General features: G+C 46.4%; 3 long non-coding RNA genes across 3 annotated transcripts; all 3 read left to right on the plus strand.

Moving 5' to 3' along the window:
- The first annotated feature begins 436 nt into the window (after positions 1–436).
- LOC115203723 (uncharacterized) lies at positions 437–14,500 on the plus strand. The gene is made up of 2 exons (XR_003880237.1): positions 437–1,174; positions 14,222–14,500. It is a non-coding gene; the product is annotated as an uncharacterized LOC115203723 (long non-coding RNA).
- Positions 14,501–15,623: 1,123 nt separating this feature from the next.
- On the plus strand, positions 15,624–16,013 carry LOC115203725 (uncharacterized). The gene is made up of 2 exons (XR_003880239.1): positions 15,624–15,669; positions 15,833–16,013. It is a non-coding gene; the product is annotated as an uncharacterized LOC115203725 (long non-coding RNA).
- A 1,275-nt stretch (positions 16,014–17,288) lies between these two features.
- On the plus strand, positions 17,289–17,918 carry LOC115203724 (uncharacterized). Its single transcript, XR_003880238.1, has 2 exons — positions 17,289–17,494; positions 17,735–17,918. It is a non-coding gene; the product is annotated as an uncharacterized LOC115203724 (long non-coding RNA).
- The last annotated feature ends 1,567 nt before the right edge of the window (positions 17,919–19,485 follow it).

Here is a 19,485-nt window from a genome sequence, read left to right on the forward strand (position 1 = left end):
TTTAATATTTGTTTTTACACTGCTGCTACTCGCTGTATATTATCTATGCCTAGTCACTACCCCTACCTACATGTACATATTACCTGAATTACCTGGACTAACCTGTACCACCTCTGTACCGTAATACCCGGTATATAGCCTCCACAATGACTCTGTACCGTACTACCCTGTATATAGCCTCCACATTGTTATTTTATTGTGTTTACTTTAGTTTATTTAGTAAATATTTTCTTAACTGTCATTTAAAAAAAACAGCATTGTTAGTTAAGGGCTTGTAAGTAAGCATTACACTGTAAGGTCTACTACACCAGTTGTATTCGGCACATGTGACAAAATAAAAATGTATTTTATTTTATTTTTAATAGAAACACTGGTGAGAATATGCAATACCACCATGCGACCATTGGGGGTCAGGATTTGAGGACAAAAACATTATAACGACGTATTCAATGAAGACCTCCCTGCACGGGATGGGGAGAAAAACATTATTCAATTCAAAGAAGGCTCTGCTCGGCATAACAAACTGCAGCGACTGCAAAAACTAAGATTAGGTTTAACTTAAATATGACAGACAACGCGTAACTGCACGGTAAAATTATCCCTGCACCATTGTCCACTTTCATGTACAGGATAGTGCATGAAGGGAGATGAAAATACTCGAGTGTGGACGGCGAATAAAATAGCAGCTATAAACACTGAACAGTCCAAACCGAAATAAAGGACGGGGGACAGTCGTAAGTGTATTGCCGACGTGCCTTTTGTCTAATGTCTCACAAACGCAGAGACTTTTCCCTTCCTTCCTTTTAGGATATAAATCAAAGCGGAAACCAAACGAGCCATTGAAGCAGAGACCGACGATGTACGATCACATCTCCTCTTTTCACTGTATCACATTGTCCTAGCGGGCTGCCTCTGCGTAGCGTATTTGAGCTGCAAACACAATTTACCCACGTCCTAGTTATTTTATTGGTTTTTCTACAGAGAGGGGACTTGAGTTCATGACATCTACAAAGGTCACGGAAAATATTCGGATGCTATTGGTACAGATGTTACGGAAATTACCCCCAAGATGACAAAAGGACGACCTGGGCTGCTGGAATGATGGATCTGATTGGAGCGCCAGAGCTTCTCCTGGTCATATGGATATTAATACGGTTCGCTTTGGTCTGTGTAGGTCAGTAGTCTTATTCAGACATATTGTTTGTTTTGTTTGTTGTTCCATTTTAATGTTTTCTGATACTGTAGTGGTTTCCATGTTGGATAATATTCTGCGTTGATCTAAAACTTTGTCATATTTACATTTAAAACACATCGTTTTAAATCAGGTGCTGCATTTGGTCGCTCACTCCGTTCTTCATTTCCTTGGTCTAATCTATAAACACAGACTAATAAAGCTCATCTGAGTTAGGTGATGGTTAAGGCTATTTCTACAGGCAGAACCAGAACCAGACAATGTGGGGTTTAATCTACAGGCAGAACCAGAACCAGACAATGTAGGGTTTAATCTACAGGCAGAACCAGAACCAGACAATGTGGGGTTTAATCTACAGGCAGAACCAGAACCAGACAATGTGGGGTTTAATCTACAGGCAGAACCAGACAATGTGGGTTTTAATCTACAGGCAGAACCAGAACCAGACCATGTGAGGGTTTTAATAGTATTGGAATGTTGTGTGATTAATGCTTCCCTAGAGATGGTTCATCGTTGCTATGGCCAGTGTGTGTCTTTGTGGTCCATCTGCAACATGTACCTTGACGGGCGTTCATTGATTTCTACTGATAAATGATAGTCTTAGTTTGTAAACATGGGTCCCCTGTCAGTTGATGGTGTTATGTGCAAACAGACACACACACACACACACACACACACACACACACACACACACACACACACACACACACACACACACACACACACACACACACACACACACACACACACACACACCCATACACACACACACACACACACACACACATACACACACACATACACACACACACACACACACACACACACACCCCAAAGCTCAGCATCGATACCGCGGATCCACTATCTGCATTACATCATTGCTCGTGCCCAGCATCAATCCCTTAATGTATTGCTCTAGTGCAGATGAAAACAGAGCAGAGGATAGTCTGGCTACAAGCCAGCCCACAGACACAGAGGATAGTCTGGCTACAAGCCAGCCCACAGACACAGAGGATAGTCTGGCTACAAGCCAGCCCACAGACACAGAGGATAGTCTGGCTACAAGCCAGCCCACAGACACAGAGGATAGTCTGGCTACAAGCCAGCCCACAGACACAGAGGATAGTCTGGCTACAAGCCAGCCTACAGACACAGAGGATAGTCTGGCTACAAGCCAGCCCACAGACACAGAGGATAGTCTGGCTACAAGCCAGCCCACAGACACAGAGGATAGTCTGGCTACAAGCCAGCCCACAGACACAGAGGATAGTCTGGCTACAAGCCAGCCCACAGACAGTTGGCATTATGCTGATTGAGCCTCAGTAACGATAGTATAAGTCACATGATTACCAGGAAAAACAACAAAGCTATTTAATACGTCTACAGGTAACGTCACTGTGTTGAAACTTAATGTCAGATGATACACAAGCAGAAGCCAAAGACAATTAGCATTGAAAGATGAAGCCTCTATATGTGTTTATTATAGTGTAATGATTAGCCACTCTGCTACTATGGTCTATTGATAAGCTGTATCTCTGTATGTGTTTATTATAATGTAATGATTAGCCACTCTGCTACTATGATCTATTGATTAGCTGTATCTCTGTATGTGTTTATTATAGTGTAATGATTAGCCACTCTGCTACTATGATCTATTGATTAGCTGTATCTCTGTATGTGTTTATTATAGTGTAATGATTAGCCACTCTGCTACTATGATCTATTGATTAGCTGTATCTCTGTATGTGTTTATTATAGTGTAATGATTAGCCACTCTGCTACTATGATCTATTGATTAGCTGTATCTCTGTATGTGTTTATTATAGTGTAATGATTAGCCACTCTGCTACTATGATCTATTGATTAGCTGTATCTCTGTATGTGTTTATTATAGTGTAATGATTAGCCACTCTGCTACTATGATCTATTGATTAGCTGTATCTCTGTATGTGTTTATTATAGTGTAATGATTAGCCACTCTGCTACTATGATCTATTGATTAGCTGTATCTCTGTATGTGTTTATTATAGTGTAATGATTAGCCACTCTGCTACTACTATCCTCCTTCCTCTGCTACCTCAGGAGGCTGCTGCCTCGCCTCCATTCCCCCCTCCATTCCCCCCCATCCCCCCTCCCCTCATCCCCCCTCCATTCCTCCCCTCCTCCCCTCCCCCATTCCCCTCCTCCCTCCCCCTCCTCTCCTCCATCCCTCCCCCTCCTCCTTTCCAGTCCCATGGTGCCCCTGGTTCCAGAGGTGGAGGTGTGAACTGAAGGGATCATTAGGGAGATACAGAGTGGTGTGTGTGTGTGTGTGTGTGTGTGTGTGTGTGTGTGTGTGTGTGTGTGTGTGTGTGTGTGTGTGTGTGTGTGTGTGTGTGTGTGTGTAGAGAGAGAGAGAGTAGGTGTAGACCTGTAGTTAGTTCCCTCTCTTTACCTGTCACACAAAAGAGGCATCCTGAACCCACCCCCTTTCCCTCCTTCTCCTTCATACAGGAACAGATAGAGAGATGCTTGTTCTTTCCTTATTAGGAAGCAACCTCTTACCTCCACAAAGGGATTGTTTCCTTTATCTACAAATTATAGACAGTAACTGAAGCAGAGACAGAATGCTAACAACTGTTTTGTTCAAATTTACAATCTGGTGTTTTCATTAGAGGAACTCTAGCCATCTGCTTTACAGGTGAGCTGCTCCTCTCTGTGGTGTTAGCCATGTTATTACCTAGTACTTCCCGTATATAGCCATGTTATTACCTGGTACTTCCTGTATATAGCCATGTTATTACCTAGTACTTCCGGTATATAGCCATGTTATTACCTAGTACTTCCTGTATATAGCCATGTTATTACCTAGTACTTCCTGTATATAGCCATGTTATTACCTGGTACTTCCTGTATATAGCCATGTTATTACCTAGTACTTCCTGTATATAGCCATGTTATTACCTGGTACTTCCTGTATATAGCCATGTTATTACCTAGTACTTCCTGTATATAGCCATGTTATTACCTAGTACTTCCTGTATATAGCCATGTTATTACCTGGTACTTCCTGTATATAGCCATGTTATTACCTGGTACTTCCTGTATATAGCCATGTTATTACCTAGTACTTCCTGTATATAGCCATGTTATTACCTGGTGCTTCCTGTATATAGCCATGTTATTACCTGGTACTTCCTGTATATAGCCATGTTATTACCTGGTACTTCCTGTATATAGCCATGTTATTACCTGGTACTCCCTGTATATAGCCATGTTATTACCTGATTTCCCCTGTATATAGCCATGTTATTACCTGGTACTTCCTGTGTATAGCCATGTTATTACCTGGTACTTCCTGTATATAGCCATGTTATTACCTGGTACTCCCTGTATATAGCCATGTTATTACCTGATACTTCCTGTATATAGCCATGTTATTACCTGGTACTCCCTGTATATAGCCATGTTATTACCTGGTACTCCCTGTATATAGCCATGTTATTACCTGGTACTTCTTGTATATTGCCATGTTATTACCTGGTACTTCCTGTATATAGCCATGTTATTACCTGGTACTTCCTGTATATAGCCATGTTATTACCTGGTACTTCCTGTATATAGCCATGTTATTAAATGTAATGTTAAAGTGTAAATTGCTATGCTCAGTGTCCAGTGGGAGAGAGAGAGAGAGGGGGAGTCACCAGCTCAGTGTCCAGTGGGAGAGAGAGAGAGAGGGGGAGTCACCAGCTCAGCTCTAGCCTGCTGCTCTGTGTAGTGCTGAAGGTAGAGCGTCTCCCCACTGCTGCTGCTCTGTGTAGTGCTGAAAGTAGAGTGTCTCTCCACTGCTGCTGCTCTGTGTAGTGCTGAAGGTAGAGTGTCTCCACTGCTGCTGCTGCTCTGTGTAGTGCTGAAGGTAAAGTGTCTCCCCACTGCTGCTGCTGCTCTGTGTAGTTCTGAAGGTAGAGTGTCTCCCCACTGCTGCTGCTCTGTGTAGTGCTGAAGGTAGAGTCTCTCCACTGCTGCTGCTGCTCTGTGTAGTGCTGAAGGTAGAGTGTCTCTCCACTGCTGCTGCTCTGTGTAGTGTTGAAGGTAGAGTGTCTCCACTGCTGCTGCTCTGTGTAGTGCTGAAGGTTGAGTGTCTCCACTGCTGCTGCTCTGTGTAGTGCTGAAGGTAGAATGTCTCTCCACTGCTGCTGCTCTGTGTAGTGCTGAAGGTTGAGTGTCTCTCCACTGCTGCTGCTCTGTGTAGTGCTGAAGGTAGAGTGTCTCCCCGCTGCTGCTCTGTGTAGTGCTGAAGCTAGAGTATCTCCCCACTGCTGCTGCTCTGTGTAGTGCTGAAGGTAGAGTGTCTCTCCACTGCTGCTGCTCTGTGTAGTGCTGAATGTAGAGTGTCTCCACTGCTGCTGCTCTGTGTAGTGCTGAAGGTTGAGTGTCTCCACTGCTGCTGCTCTGTGTAGTGCTGAAGGTTGAGTGTCTCCACTGCTGCTGCTCTGTGTAGTGCTGAAGGTTGAGTGTCTCCACTGCTGCTGCTCTGTGTAGTGCTGAAGGTTGAGTGTCTCCACTGCTGCTGCTCTGTGTAGTGCTGAAGGTAGAGTGTCTCTCCACTGCTGCTGCTGCTCTGTGTAGTGCTGAAGGTTGAGTGTCTCCACTGCTGCTGCTCTGTGTAGTGCTGAAGGTTGAGTGTCTCCACTGCTGCTGCTCTGTGTAGTGCTGAAGGTTGAGTGTCTCCACTGCTGCTGCTCTGTGTAGTGCTGAAGGTAGAGTGTCCCACTGCTGCTGCTCTGTGTAGTGCTGAAGGTAGAGTGTCTCCACTGCTGCTGCTCTGTGTAGTGCTGAAGGTAGAGTGTCCCACTGCTGCTGCTCTGTGTAGTGCTGAAGGTAGAGTGTCTCCCCACTGCTGCTGCTCTGTGTAGTGCTGAAAGATCTGTCATGTGTCTCTCCTCTTCACTCTTTTAGAAGGTAAAGGACAATGTTTATCAATGTGTTTTAACTCATAATAACTCAAACAACCACCTGGATGAAGAATTTAGTCGTTGCTGAGATTTACCTTGACTCCAGATCTGCTCCTCCATCTGCCTAGACAGATGTTCCAGCACATTAATGTGTGTGTGTGTGTGTGTGTGTGTTTAACAGATGAGATGCCCAAATCTGTAATCCTGCCAAGTGCCTAAACACATTGCTGCTAACTCTGGCCAGGTTGTTAAGAACCTTAATCAACTGTTATGATCTTTACTGTTGACCTATCTGATGAGGTCTCTTCCTGTTCCTCTCACATTCCCTGACAGGAGGTCTCTTCCTGTTCCTCTCACGTTCCCTGACAGGAGGTCTCTTCCTGTTCCTCTCACGTTCCCTAATAGGAGGTCTCTTCCTGTTCCTCTCACATTCCCTGACAGGAGGTCTCTTCCTGTTCCTCTCACATTCCCTGACAGGAGGTCTCTTCCTGTTCCTCTCACGTTCCCTGACAGGAGGTCTCTTCCTGTTCCTCTCACATTCCCTGACAGGAGGTCTGTTCCTGTTCCTCTCACGTTCCCTAACAGGAGGTCTGTTCCTGTTCCTCTCACGTTCCCTGACAGGAGGTCTCTTCCTGTTCCTCTCACGTTCCCTGACAGGAGGTCTCTTCCTGTTCCTCTCACATTCCCTGACAGGAGGTCTCTTCCTGTTCCTCTCACATTCCCTAACAGGAGGTCTGTTCCTGTTCCTCTCACGTTCCCTGACAGGAGGTCTCTTCCTGTTCCTCTCACGTTCCCTGACAGGAGGAATCTCAATTACAGACAGTGGCTGTTCAGCAGTCGGCAGGCCACACACACACACACACACACACACACACACACACACACACACACACACACTACTCAGTCACTATTTCATTAGAACGTAGTGTTTGTAAAACACTGCAGTCAGTCAGTAATTGTCTGTGTCTCAGCTCAATTTGTTTTTCGAACACTCCCAAAAATAAAGCTGCATAGTGAATACTGAGGGCTCCCAAGTGGCGCCGCGGTCTAAGACACTACAGACCCTGGTTCGATTCCAGGCTGTATCACAACCGTCCGGGTTTGGGTTTGGCCGGAGTAGAACGTCACTGTAAAAAAGAATTTGTTCTTAACTGACTTGCTTAGTTAAATAAAGGTTAAATAAAACATTTTTGAATTCTTTCTGGTTCCCAGTAATGAAACAACCAGCTTCCCACTGACAACAATGTATTTCTGGTCCTGTAGTGTTTACTACGTCACCATGTGTCTCTGGTCCTGTAGGGTTTACTACGTCACCATGTGTCTCTGGTCCTGTAGTGTTTACTACGTCACCATGTGTCTCTGGTCCTGTAGTGTTTACTACGTCACCATGTGTCTCTGGTCCTGTAGGGTTTACTACGTCACCATGTGTCTCTGGTCCTGTAGTGTTTACTACGTCACCATGTGTCTCTGGTCCTGTAGTGTTTACTACGTCACCATGTGTCTCTGGTCCTGTAGTGTTTACTACGTCACCATGTGTCTCTGGTCCTGTAGTGTTTACTACGTCACCATGTGTCTCTGGTCCTGTAGTGTTTACTACGTCACCATGTGTCTCTGGTCCTGTAGTGTTTACTACGTCACCATGTGTCTCTTCCAGCTCTTCCATCATGGTTGCTGTGAAGCTCTTCCATCCAGGTTGCTGTGAAGCTCTTACATCCAGGTTGCTGTGAAGCTCTTCCATCCAGGTTGCTGTGAAGCTCTTCCATCCAGGTTGCTGTGAAGCTCTTCCATCCAGGTTGCTGTGAAGCTCTTCCATCCAGGTTGCTGTGAAGCTCTTCCATCCAGGTTGCTGTGAAGCTCTTCCATCCAGGTTGCTGTGAAGCTCTTCCATCCAGGTTGCTGTGAAGCTCTTCCATCATGGTTGCTGTGAAGCTCTTCCATCATGGTTGCTGTGAAGCTTGTCTTTCTAGTGACGTGTCAGCGTGATTATCCATATCTTCCCTGTCTATTCTGTCCCATTCCTCTTCTCCATGACTTAGGCTCTAGCAGTGTGTACACCTCTATATTTAATCAGCCTGCAGAGTATTTAGGATGCATGCCAAGCAGCACATTTACATTTACATTTAAGTCATTTAGCAGACGCTCTTATCCAGAGCGACTTACAAATTGGTGCATTCACCTTAAGATATCCAGTGGAACAACCACTTTACAATAGTGCATCTAAATCTTTTAGGGGGGGGGGGGGTTAGAAGGATTACTTTATCCTATCCCAGGTATTCCTTAAAGAGGTGGGGTTTCAGGTGTCTCCGGAAGGTGGTGATTGACTCCGCTGTCCTGGCGTCGTGAGGGAGCTTGTTCCACCATTGGGGTGCCAGAGCAGCGAACAGTTTTGACTGGGCTGAGCGGGAACTGTGCTTCCTCAGAGGTAGGGAGGCGAGCAGGCCAGAGGTGGATAAACGCAGTGCCCTTGTTTGGGTGTAGGGCCTGATCAGAGCCTGAAGGTACGGAGGTGCCGTTCCCCTCACAGCTCCGTAGGCAAGCACCATGGACTTGTAGCGGATGCGAGCTTCGACTGGAAGCCAGTGGAGAGAGCGGAGGAGCGGGGTGACGTGAGAGAACTTGGGAAGGTTGAACACCAGACGGGCTGCGGCGTTCAGGATGTGTTGTAGGGGTTTAATGGCACAGGCAGGGAGCCCAGCCAACAGCGAGTTGCAGTAATCCAGACGGGAGATGACAAGTGCCTGGACGCGGACCTGCGCCGCTTCCTGTGTGAGGCAGGGTCGTACTCTGCGAATGTTGTAGAGCATGAACCTACAGGATCGGGTCACTGCCTTGATGTTAGTAGTGCTAATAGTGTTAATAGTGCACTACTTTTGGCCAGAGCCTCGTGTAGGGAATAGTGTGTAATTTAGTCCTTACCAGCTGAGACCAGTTCAGATCAGTCTCGTAGAGACCAGTACAGATCAGTCTCGTAGAGACCAGTTCAGATCAGTCTCGTAGAGACCAGTTCAGATCAGTCTCGTAGAGACCAGTTCAGATCAGTCTCGTAGAGACCAGTTCAGATCAGTCTCGTAGAGACCAGTTCAGATCAGTCTTGTAGAGGCCAGTTCAGATCAGACTCGTAGAGACCAGTTCAGATCAGTCTTGTAGAGGCCAGTTCAGATCAGTCTCGTAGAGACCAGTTCAGATCAGTCTCGTAGAGACCAGTTCAGATCAGTCTTGTAGAGGCCAGTTCAGATCAGTCTCGTAGAGACCAGTTCAGATCAGTCTCATGGAGACCAGTTCAGATCAGTCTCATGGAGGCCAGTTCAGATCAGTCTCGTAGAGACCAGTTCAGATCAGTCTCATAGAGACCAGTTCAGATCAGTCTCATGGAGACCAGTTCAGATCAGTCTCATGGAGACCAGTTCAGATCAGTCTCATTGTTTTGTACTTTGATTATGACCAATATGGACCTTGGCCCTCAGCTGTGTGTGTGTGTGTGTGTGTGTGTGTGTGTGTGTGTGTGTGTGTGTGTGTGTGTGTGTGTGTGTGTGTGTGTGTGTGTGTGTGTCTTTCTCCTCCAGGGTGAGAGACATTTAATGAGATGGATATTTTCACCTCCTGGTGCACTGCAGATTGAAGAAGTGAAAATAGAAAGAGAGAGAGAGCAGGAGGAAGAGAGAGAGAGAGGGAGAGGAAGAGAGAGAGGTTGAGAGGAGTGTATTAAAGCTAAGGTGGTGTGAGGTCACTGGGCCCTTCCTCTCTTCCTTTCCCGTGGCTTTGAAGCAGGGGCTTGTGGGGAACGCAGTCCAGGTCCTGATAAGAGTCTCTTCATACACACAGACAGTGCCTTCAGAAAGTATCCTTGACTTTTCCCACATTTTGTTACATTACAGCCTTATTCTATAACTGATCAAATAGTTTTTTTTCCTCATTACTTTACACGCAATACCCCATAATGACAAAGCCAAAAAAAAAAAAACGGAAATATCACATTTACTTATAAGTATTCAGACCATTTACTCAGTACTTTGTTTAAGCACATTTGGCAGTGATTACAGCCTCGAGTCTTCTTGGCTATGACACTACAAGCTTGGCACACCTGTGTTTTGGGTGTTTCTCCCATTCTTTGCTGCAAAGCTCTTCTCAGGTCTCCAGAGATGTTCGATCGGATTCAAGTCCGGGCTCTGGCTGGGCCACTCAAGGACATTCAGAGACTTGTCCCGAAGCCACTCCTGTTTTATCTTGGCTGTGTGCTTAGGGTTGTTGTCCTGTTGGAAGGTGAACCTTCGCCCCAGTCTGAGGTCCTAAGGTTTTAATCAAGGATCTCTCTGTTCATCTTTCCCTCGATCCTGACTAGTCTCCCAGTCCCTGCCGCTGAAAAACATCCTCACAGCATGATGCTGCCACCACCATGCTTCACCATAGGGATGGTGCCAGGTTTCCTCCAGACGTGACACTTGACATTCAGGCCAGATAATTTAATCTTGGTTTTATCAGATCAGAGAATCTTGTTTCTCATGGCCTGAGTTCTTTAGGTGACTTTTGGCAAACTCCAAGCAGGCTGTCATGTGCCTTTTACTGAGGAGTGGCTTCCGTCTGGCCACTCTACCATAAAGGCCTGATTGGTGGAGTGCTGCAGAGACGGTTGTCCTTCTGGAAGGTTCTCCAATCTCCACAGAGGAACTCTGGAGCTCTGTCAGAGTGACCATCGGGTTCTTGGTCACCTCCCTGACCAAGGCCCTTCTCCTCGATTGCTCAGTTTGGCCAGGCAGCCAGCTCTAGGAAGAGTCTTGGTGGTTCCAAACGTCTTCCATTTAAGAATGATGGAGGCCACTGTGTTCATGGGGACCTAAAATGCTGCAGACATTTTTTTGTACCCTTCCCCAGATCTGTGCCTCGACACAATCCTGTCTCGGAGCTCTACGGACAATTCCTTCGATCTCATGGCTTGTTTTTTTACTGTGACATTCTCTGTCAACTGTGGGACTTATATAGACAGGTATGTGCCTTTCCAAATCATGTCCAATCAATTGAATTTACCACAAGGTGGACTCCAATCAAGTTGTAGAAACATCTCAAGGATGATCAATGGAAACAGGATGCACCTGAGCTCAATAGCAAAGGTTCTGAATACTAATGTAAATAAGGTACAGACAACATGGTTATATTGTTGTATGGTGGTACTGAACATTACATTTAAGTCATTTAGCAGACACTCTTATCCAGAGCGACTTACAGTAGTGAATGCATACATTTCATACATCTTTTTCTCCATACTGGTCCCCCATGGGAATCGAACCCACAACCCTGGCATTGCAAACACCATGCTGTACCAACTGAGCCACACGGGACCACATGTTGTGTGGTGGACATGTGGTGGTGTAGGGATGTTATATGATGTACTGCTTTATCTTTAGTTTAGTTCAGTACAAACGTAGTTCACTGTTTTATCTGTTGTTTTATATGTAATGTGCCCACATTACATATAAAATGGACCAGAGATTTGGTGTGTTTGGACCCCAGGAAGAGTAGCTGCTGCCTTGGCAAGAACTAACGGGGATCCATAATAAACCCCCAGGAAGGGTAGCTGCTGCCTTGGCAGGAACTAATGGGGATCCATAATAAACCCCAGGAAGAGTAGCTGCTGCCTTGGCAGGAACTAATGGGGATCCATAATAAACCCCCAGGAAGAGTAGCTGCTGCCTTGACAGGAACTAATGGGGATCCATAATAAACCCCAGGAAGAGTAGCTGCTGCCTTGGCAGGAACTAATGGGGATCCATAATAAACCCCCAGGAAGAGTAGCTGCTGCCTTGACAGGAACTAATGGGGATCCATAATAAACCCCAGGACGAGTAGCTGCTGCCTTGGCAGGAACTAATGGGGATCCATAATAAACCCCAGGAAGAGTAGCTGCTGCCTTGGCAGGAACTAATGGGGATCCATAATAGACCCCAGGAAGAGTAGCTGCTGCCTTGACAGGAACTAATGGGGATCCATAATAAACCCCAGGAAGAGTAGCTGCTGCCTTGGCAGGAACTAATGGGGATCCATAATAAACCCCAGGAAGAGTAGCTGCTGCCTTGACAGGAACTAATGGGGATCCATAATAAACCCCAGGAAGAGTAGCTGCTGCCTTGGCAGGAACTAATGGGGATCCATAATAAACCCCCAGGAAGAGTAGCTGCTGCCTTGGCAGGAACTAATGGGGATCCATAATAACCCCAGGAAGAGTAGCTGCTGCCTTGGCAGGAACTAATGGGGATCCATAATAAACCCCAGGAAGAGTAGCTGCTGCCTTGGCAGGAACTAATGGGGATCCATAATAAACCCCAGGAAGAGTAGCTGCTGCCTTGACAGGAACTAATGGGGATCCATAATAAACCCCAGGAAGAGTAGCTGCTGCCTTGGCAGGAACTAATGGGGATCCATAATAAACCCCAGGAAGAGTAGCCGACACCAGACACACAGACACCAGACACACATTAGAAACAGGATGTTGTTATCCACTGTGTTCCAGTAAGGAAGTGAGACATGGTTTTGATGTAACTGCATCAGGGAAGAGTAACTGCTGCCAGGATGAGACTGAACCAGGGTGTGAATGAGACAAGATAGACACCAGACACCAGACACACAGACACCAGACACACAGACACCAGACACACAGATACCATACACACAGACACCAGACACACAGACACCATACACACAGACACCAGACACACAGACACCAAACACACAGACACATAGGCATACAGACACACAGACACCAGACACACAGACACCAGAAACCAGGCACACAGACACCAGACACTCAGACACACAGACACACAGACTCACAGACACACATTCACCAAACACACAGACACACAGACACCAAACACACAGACACCAGACACACAGACACACAGACACACAGACACCAGACACACAGACACCAGACACACAGACACACAGATACCAGACACACAGACAACAGACACACAGACACACAGACACCAAACACCAGACACACAGACACCAGACACACAGACACACAGACACCAGACACACAGACACCAGACACACAGACACACAGACACCAGAACACATTAGAAACAGGATGTTGTTACCCGCTGTGTCACCAGAATACATTAGAAACAGGATGTTGTTACCCGCTGTGTCACCAGAATACGTTAGAAACAGGATGTTGTTACCCGCTGTGTCACCAGAACACATTAGAAACAGGATGTTGTTACCCGCTGTGTCACCAGAACACATTAGAAACAGGATGTTGTTATCCGCTGTGTCACCAGAACACATTAGAAACAGGATGTTGTTATCCTCTGTGTCACCAGAACACATTAGGAACAGGATGTTGTTATCCGCTGTGTCACCAGAACACATTAGAAACAGGATGTTGTTACCCGCTGTGTTCCTGTGAGGAAGTGAGACATGGTGTTGATGTGACTGCATCAGGGACGTCTCAGACAATAACTATCTTCCCAGACACACAGACACCAGAACACATTAGAAACAGGATGTTGTTATCCGCTGTGTTCCTGTGAGGAAGTGAGACATGGTGTTGATGTGACTGCATCAGGATGTTGTTATCCGCTGTGTTCCTGTGAGGAAGTGAGACATGGTGTTGACGTGACTGCATCAGGATGATGTTATCCGCTGTGTTCCTGTGAGGAAGTGAGACATGGTGTTGATGTGACTGCATCAGGATGTTGTTATCCGCTGTGTTCCTGTGAGGAAGTGAGACATGGGGTTGATGTGACTGCATCAGGATGTTGTTATCCGCTGTGTTCCTGTGAGGAAGTGAGACATGGTGTTGACGTGACTGCATCAGGATGATGTTATCCGCTGTGTTCCTGTGAGGAAGTGAGACATGGTGTTGACGTGACTGCATCAGGATGTTGTTATCCGCTGTGTTCCTGTGAGGAAGTGAGACATGGGGTTGACGTGACTGCATCAGGGACGTCTCAGACAATAACTAACTTCCCACAAACTATGGTTTTGTATTTTCGGGTTGTACTTTTTGGGAACCACATTCCACTCTCAGTTAAAACAAGTGTGTCTGATTTTAGTCTCTCTCTTTCTCTCTCACCCCCCCTCCTCCTCTCCATAGCGGCATGCAGTGGGAAGGTTGAGCTCCATACAGAGAGGAGGGGCGTAATCTACAGCCCATCCTGGCCCCTCAACTACCCCCCCGGAATGAACTGTTCCTGGAACATAGAGGGGGCCAGGGGAGAGATAATCACCATCAGGTAACAACATAGAGGGGGCCAGGGGAGAGATTATCACCATCAGGTAACAACATAGAGGGAGACAGGAGAGAGGTTATCACCATCAGGTAACATAGAGGGAGACAGGAGAGATGTTATCACCATCAGGTAACATAGAGGGAGACAGGAGAGAGGTTATCACTATCAGGTAACAACTTAGAGGGAGACAGGAGAGAGGTTATCACCATCAGGTAACATAGAGGGAGACAGGAGAGAGGTTATCACCATCAGGTAACATAGAGGGAGACAGGAGAGAGGTTATCACCATCAGGTAACATAGAGGGAGACAGGAGAGAGGTTATCACCATCAGGTAACATAGAGGGAGACAGGAGAGAGGTTATCACCATCAGGTAACATAGAGGGAGACAGGAGAGAGGTTATCACCATCAGGTAACATAGAGGGAGACAGGAGAGAGGTTATCACCATCAGGTAACAACATAGCGGGGGACAGGAGAGAGGTTATCACCATCAGGTAACATAGAGGGAGACAGGAGAGAGGTTATCACCATCAGGTAACATAGAGGGTGACAGGAGAGAGGTTATCACCATCAAGTAACATAGAGGGAGACAGGAGAGAGGTTATCACCATCAGGTAACATAGAGGGAGACAGGAGAGAGGTTATCACATCAGGTAACAACATAGAGGGAGACAGGAGAGAGGTTATCACCATCAGGTAACATAGAGGGAGACAGGAGAGAGGTTATCACCATCAGGTAACAACATAGAGGGAGACAGGAGAGAGGTTATCACCATCAGGTAACATAGAGGGAGACAGGAGAGAGGTTATCACCATCAGGTAACCACATAGAGGGAGACAGGAGAGAGGTTATCACCATCAGGTAACATAGAGGGAGACAGGAGAGAGGTTATCACCATCAAGTAACATAGAGGGAGACAGGAGAGAGGTTATCAACATCAGGTAACATAGAGGGAGACAGGAGAGAGGTTATCACCATCAGGTAACAACATAGAGGGAGACAGGAGAGAGGTTATCACCATCAGGTAACATAGAGGGAGACAGGAGAGAGGTTATCACCATCAGGTAACAACATAGAGGGAGACAGGAGAGAGGTTATCACCATCAGGTAACATAGAGGGAGACAGGAGAGAGGTAATCACCATCAGGTAACCACATAGAGGGAGACAGGAGAGAGGTTATCACCATCAGGTAACATAGAGGGAGACAGGATAGAGGTTATCACCATCAAGTAACATAGAGGGAGACAGGAGAGAGGTTATCACCATCAGGTAACATAGAGGGAGACAGGAGAGAGGTTATCACCATCAGGTAACAAAGAGGGAGACAAGAGAGAGGTTATCACAATCAGGTAACATAGAGGTTGACAGGAGAGAGGTTATCACCATCAGGTAACATAGAGGGAGACAGGAGAGAGGTTATCACCATCAGGTAACAACATAGAGGGAGACAGGATAGAGATTATCACCATCAGGTAACATAGAGGGAGACAGGAGAGAGGTTATCACCATCAGGTAACATAGAGGGAGACAGGAGAGAGGTTATCACCATCAGGTAACATAGAGGGAGACAGGAGAGAGGTTATCACCATCAGGTAACAACATAGAGGGAGACAGGATAGAGATTATCACCATCAAGTAACATAGAGGGAGACAGGAGAGAGGTTATCACCATCAGGTAACATAGAGGGAGACAGGAGAGAGGTTATCACCATCAAGTAACATAGAGGGAGACAGGAGAGAGGTTATCACCATAAGGTAACAACATAGAGGGAGACAGGAGAGAGGTCATCACCATCAGGTAACAACATAGAGGGAGACAGTAGAGAGGTTATCACCATCAGGTAACATAGAGGGAGACAGGAGAGAGGTTATCACCATCAGGTAACAGAGGGAGACAGGAGAGAGGTTATCACCATCAGGTAACAACATAGAGGGAGACAGGAGAGAGGTTATCACCGTCAGGTAACATAGAGGGAGACAGGAGAGAGGTTATCACCATCAGGTAACATAGAGGGAGACAGGAGAGAGGTTATCACCATCAGGTAACATAGAGTGAGACAGGAGAGAGGTTATCACCATCAGGTAACAACATAGAGGGAGACAGGATAGAGATTATCACCATCAAGTAACATAGAGGGAGACAGGAGAGAGGTTATCACCATCAGGTAACATAGAGGGAGACAGGAGAGAGGTTATCACCATCAGGTAACAACATAGAGGGAGACAGGAGAGAGGTCATCACCATCAGGTAACAACATAGAGGGAGACAGTAGAGAGGTTATCACCATCAGGTAACATAGAGGGAGACAGGAGAGAGGTTATCACCATCAGGTAACAGAGGGAGACAGGAGAGAGTTTATCACCATCAGGTAACAACATAGAGGGAGACAGGATAGAGATTATCACCATCAGGTAACATAGAGGGAGACAGGAGAGAGGTTATCACCATCAGGTAACATAGAGGGAGACAGGAGAGAGGTTATCACCATCAGGTAACATAGAGGGAGACAGGAGAGAGGTTATCACCATCAGGTAACAACATAGAGGGAGACAGGATAGAGATTATCACCATCAAGTAACATAGAGGGAGACAGGAGAGAGGTTATCACCATCAGGTAACATAGAGGGAGACAGGAGAGAGGTTATCACCATCAGGTAACATAGAGGGAGACAGGAGAGAGGTTATCACCATCAGGTAACAACATAGAGGGAGACAGGAGAGAGGTCATCACCATCAGGTAACAACATAGAGGGAGACAGTAGAGAGGTTATCACCATCAGGTAACATAGAGGGAGACAGGAGAGAGGTTATCACCATCAGGTAACAGAGGGAGACAGGAGAGAGGTTATCACCATCAGGTGACAACATAGAGGGAGACAGGAGAGAGGTTATCACCGTCAGGTAACATAGAGGGAGACAGGAGAGAGGTTATCACCATCAGGTAACATAGAGGGAGACAGGAGAGAGGTTATCACCATCAGGTAACAACATAGAGGGAGACAGGATAGAGATTATCACCATCAGGTAACATAGAGGGAGACAGGAGAGAGGTTATCACCATCAGGTAACAACATAGAGGGGGACAGGAGAGAGGTTATCACCATCAGGTAACATAGAGGGAGACAGGAGAGAGGTTATCACCATCAGGTAACATAGAGGGAGACAGGAGAGAGGTTATCACCATCAGGTAACATAGAGGGAGACAGGAGAGAGGTTATCACCATCAGGTAACATAGAGGGAGACAGGATAGAGATTATCACCATCAGGTAACATAGAGGGAGACAGGAGAGAGGTTATCACCATCAGGTAACATAGAGGGAGACAGGAGAGAGGTTATCACCATCAGGTAACACAGAGGGAGACAGGAGAGAGGTTATCACCATCAGGTAACAACATAGAGGGAGACAGGATAGAGATTATCACCATCAGGTAACATAGAGGGAGACAGGAGAGAGGTTATCACCATCAGGTAACAAAGAGGGAGACAAGAGAGAGGTTATCACAATCAGGTAACATAGAGGGAGACAGGAGAGAGGTTATCACCATCAGGTAACAACATAGAGGGAGACAGGAGAGAGGTTATCGCCATCAGGTAACATAGAGGGAGACAGGAGAGAGGTTATCACCATCAGGTAACATAGAGGGAGACAGGAGAGAGGTTATCACCATCAGGTAACATAGAGGGAGACAGGAGAGAGATAATCACCATCAGGTAATAACATAGAGGGAGACAGGATAGAGATTATCACCATCAGGTAACATAGAGGGAGACAGGAGAGAGGTTATCACCGCCAGGTAACATAGAGGGAGACAGGAGAGAGGTTATCACCATCAGGTAACATAGAAGGGAGACAGAGAGAGGGTTATCACCAGCCGGTAACAACATAGAGGGAGACAGGAGAGAGGATTATCGACCATCAAGGTGGTAACATAGAGGGAAGACAGGAGAGAGGTTATCACCATCAGGTAACATAGAGGGGAGACAGGAGAGAGGGTTATCCCCATCAGGTAACATAGAGTGAGAACAGAGAGGAGGTTAATCACCATCAGGTTAACAACATAGAGGATGACAGGAGAGATATTTATCACCATCAAGTAACAATAGAGGGAGACAGGAGAGAGTAATCACCATCAAGGTACTAGGGAGACAGAGAGAGGTTATCACAGCAGTAACATAGAGGAGACAGGAGAGAGGGTATCAACCATCAGGTAACAACAATAGAGGGAGACGGAGAGAGGTCATCACCATCAGTAAGCAACATAGAGGAGACAGTAGAGAGGTTATCACCATCGAGGTAACATAGAGGGAGACAGGAAGAAGGAGGTTATCACCATCAGGTTACCTAGAGGGAGACAGGAGAGAGGTTATCACCATCAGGTAACAACATAGGGGGGACAGGAGAGAGGTTATCGCCATCAGGTAACATAGAGGGAGACAGGAGAGAGGTTATCACATCAGGTAACATAGAGGGAGACAGGAGAGAGGTTATCACCATCAGGTAACATAGAGGGAGACAGGAGAGAGGTTATCACCATCAGGGTAACATAGGGGGAGACAGGAGAGAGGTTATCACATCAGGTAACATAGAGGGAGACGGAGGAGAGAGGTTATCACCATCAGGTAACATAGGGAGACAGGAGAGAGGTTATCACCATCAGTAACATAGAGAGGACAGGAGAGAGGTTATCACCATCAGGTAACATAGAGGGAGACAGGAGAGAGGTTATCACCATCAGGTAACACATAGAGGGAGACAGGAGAGAGCAATTAGGTAACATAGAGGGAGACGGAGAGAGGTTATCACCATCAGGTAACATAGAGGGAGACAGGAAGAGGTTATCACCATCAGGTAAAACATAGAGGGAGACAGGATAGAGATTATCACCATCAGTAACATAGGGGAGACAGGAGAGAGGTTATCACCATCAGGTAACATAGAGGGAGACAGGAGAGGTTATCACCATCAGGTAACATAGAGGGAGACAGGAGAGAGGTATAACACATAAGGTACAACATAGAGGGAGACAGGAGAGAGGTCATCACCATCAGGTAACAACATAGAGGGAGACAGTAGAGAGGTTATCACCATCAGGTAACATAGAGGGAGACAGGAGAGAGGTTA

Source organism: Salmo trutta, chromosome 12, assembly GCF_901001165.1.
Source record: "Salmo trutta chromosome 12, fSalTru1.1, whole genome shotgun sequence".
Lineage (NCBI taxonomy): Eukaryota > Metazoa > Chordata > Actinopteri > Salmoniformes > Salmonidae > Salmo > Salmo trutta.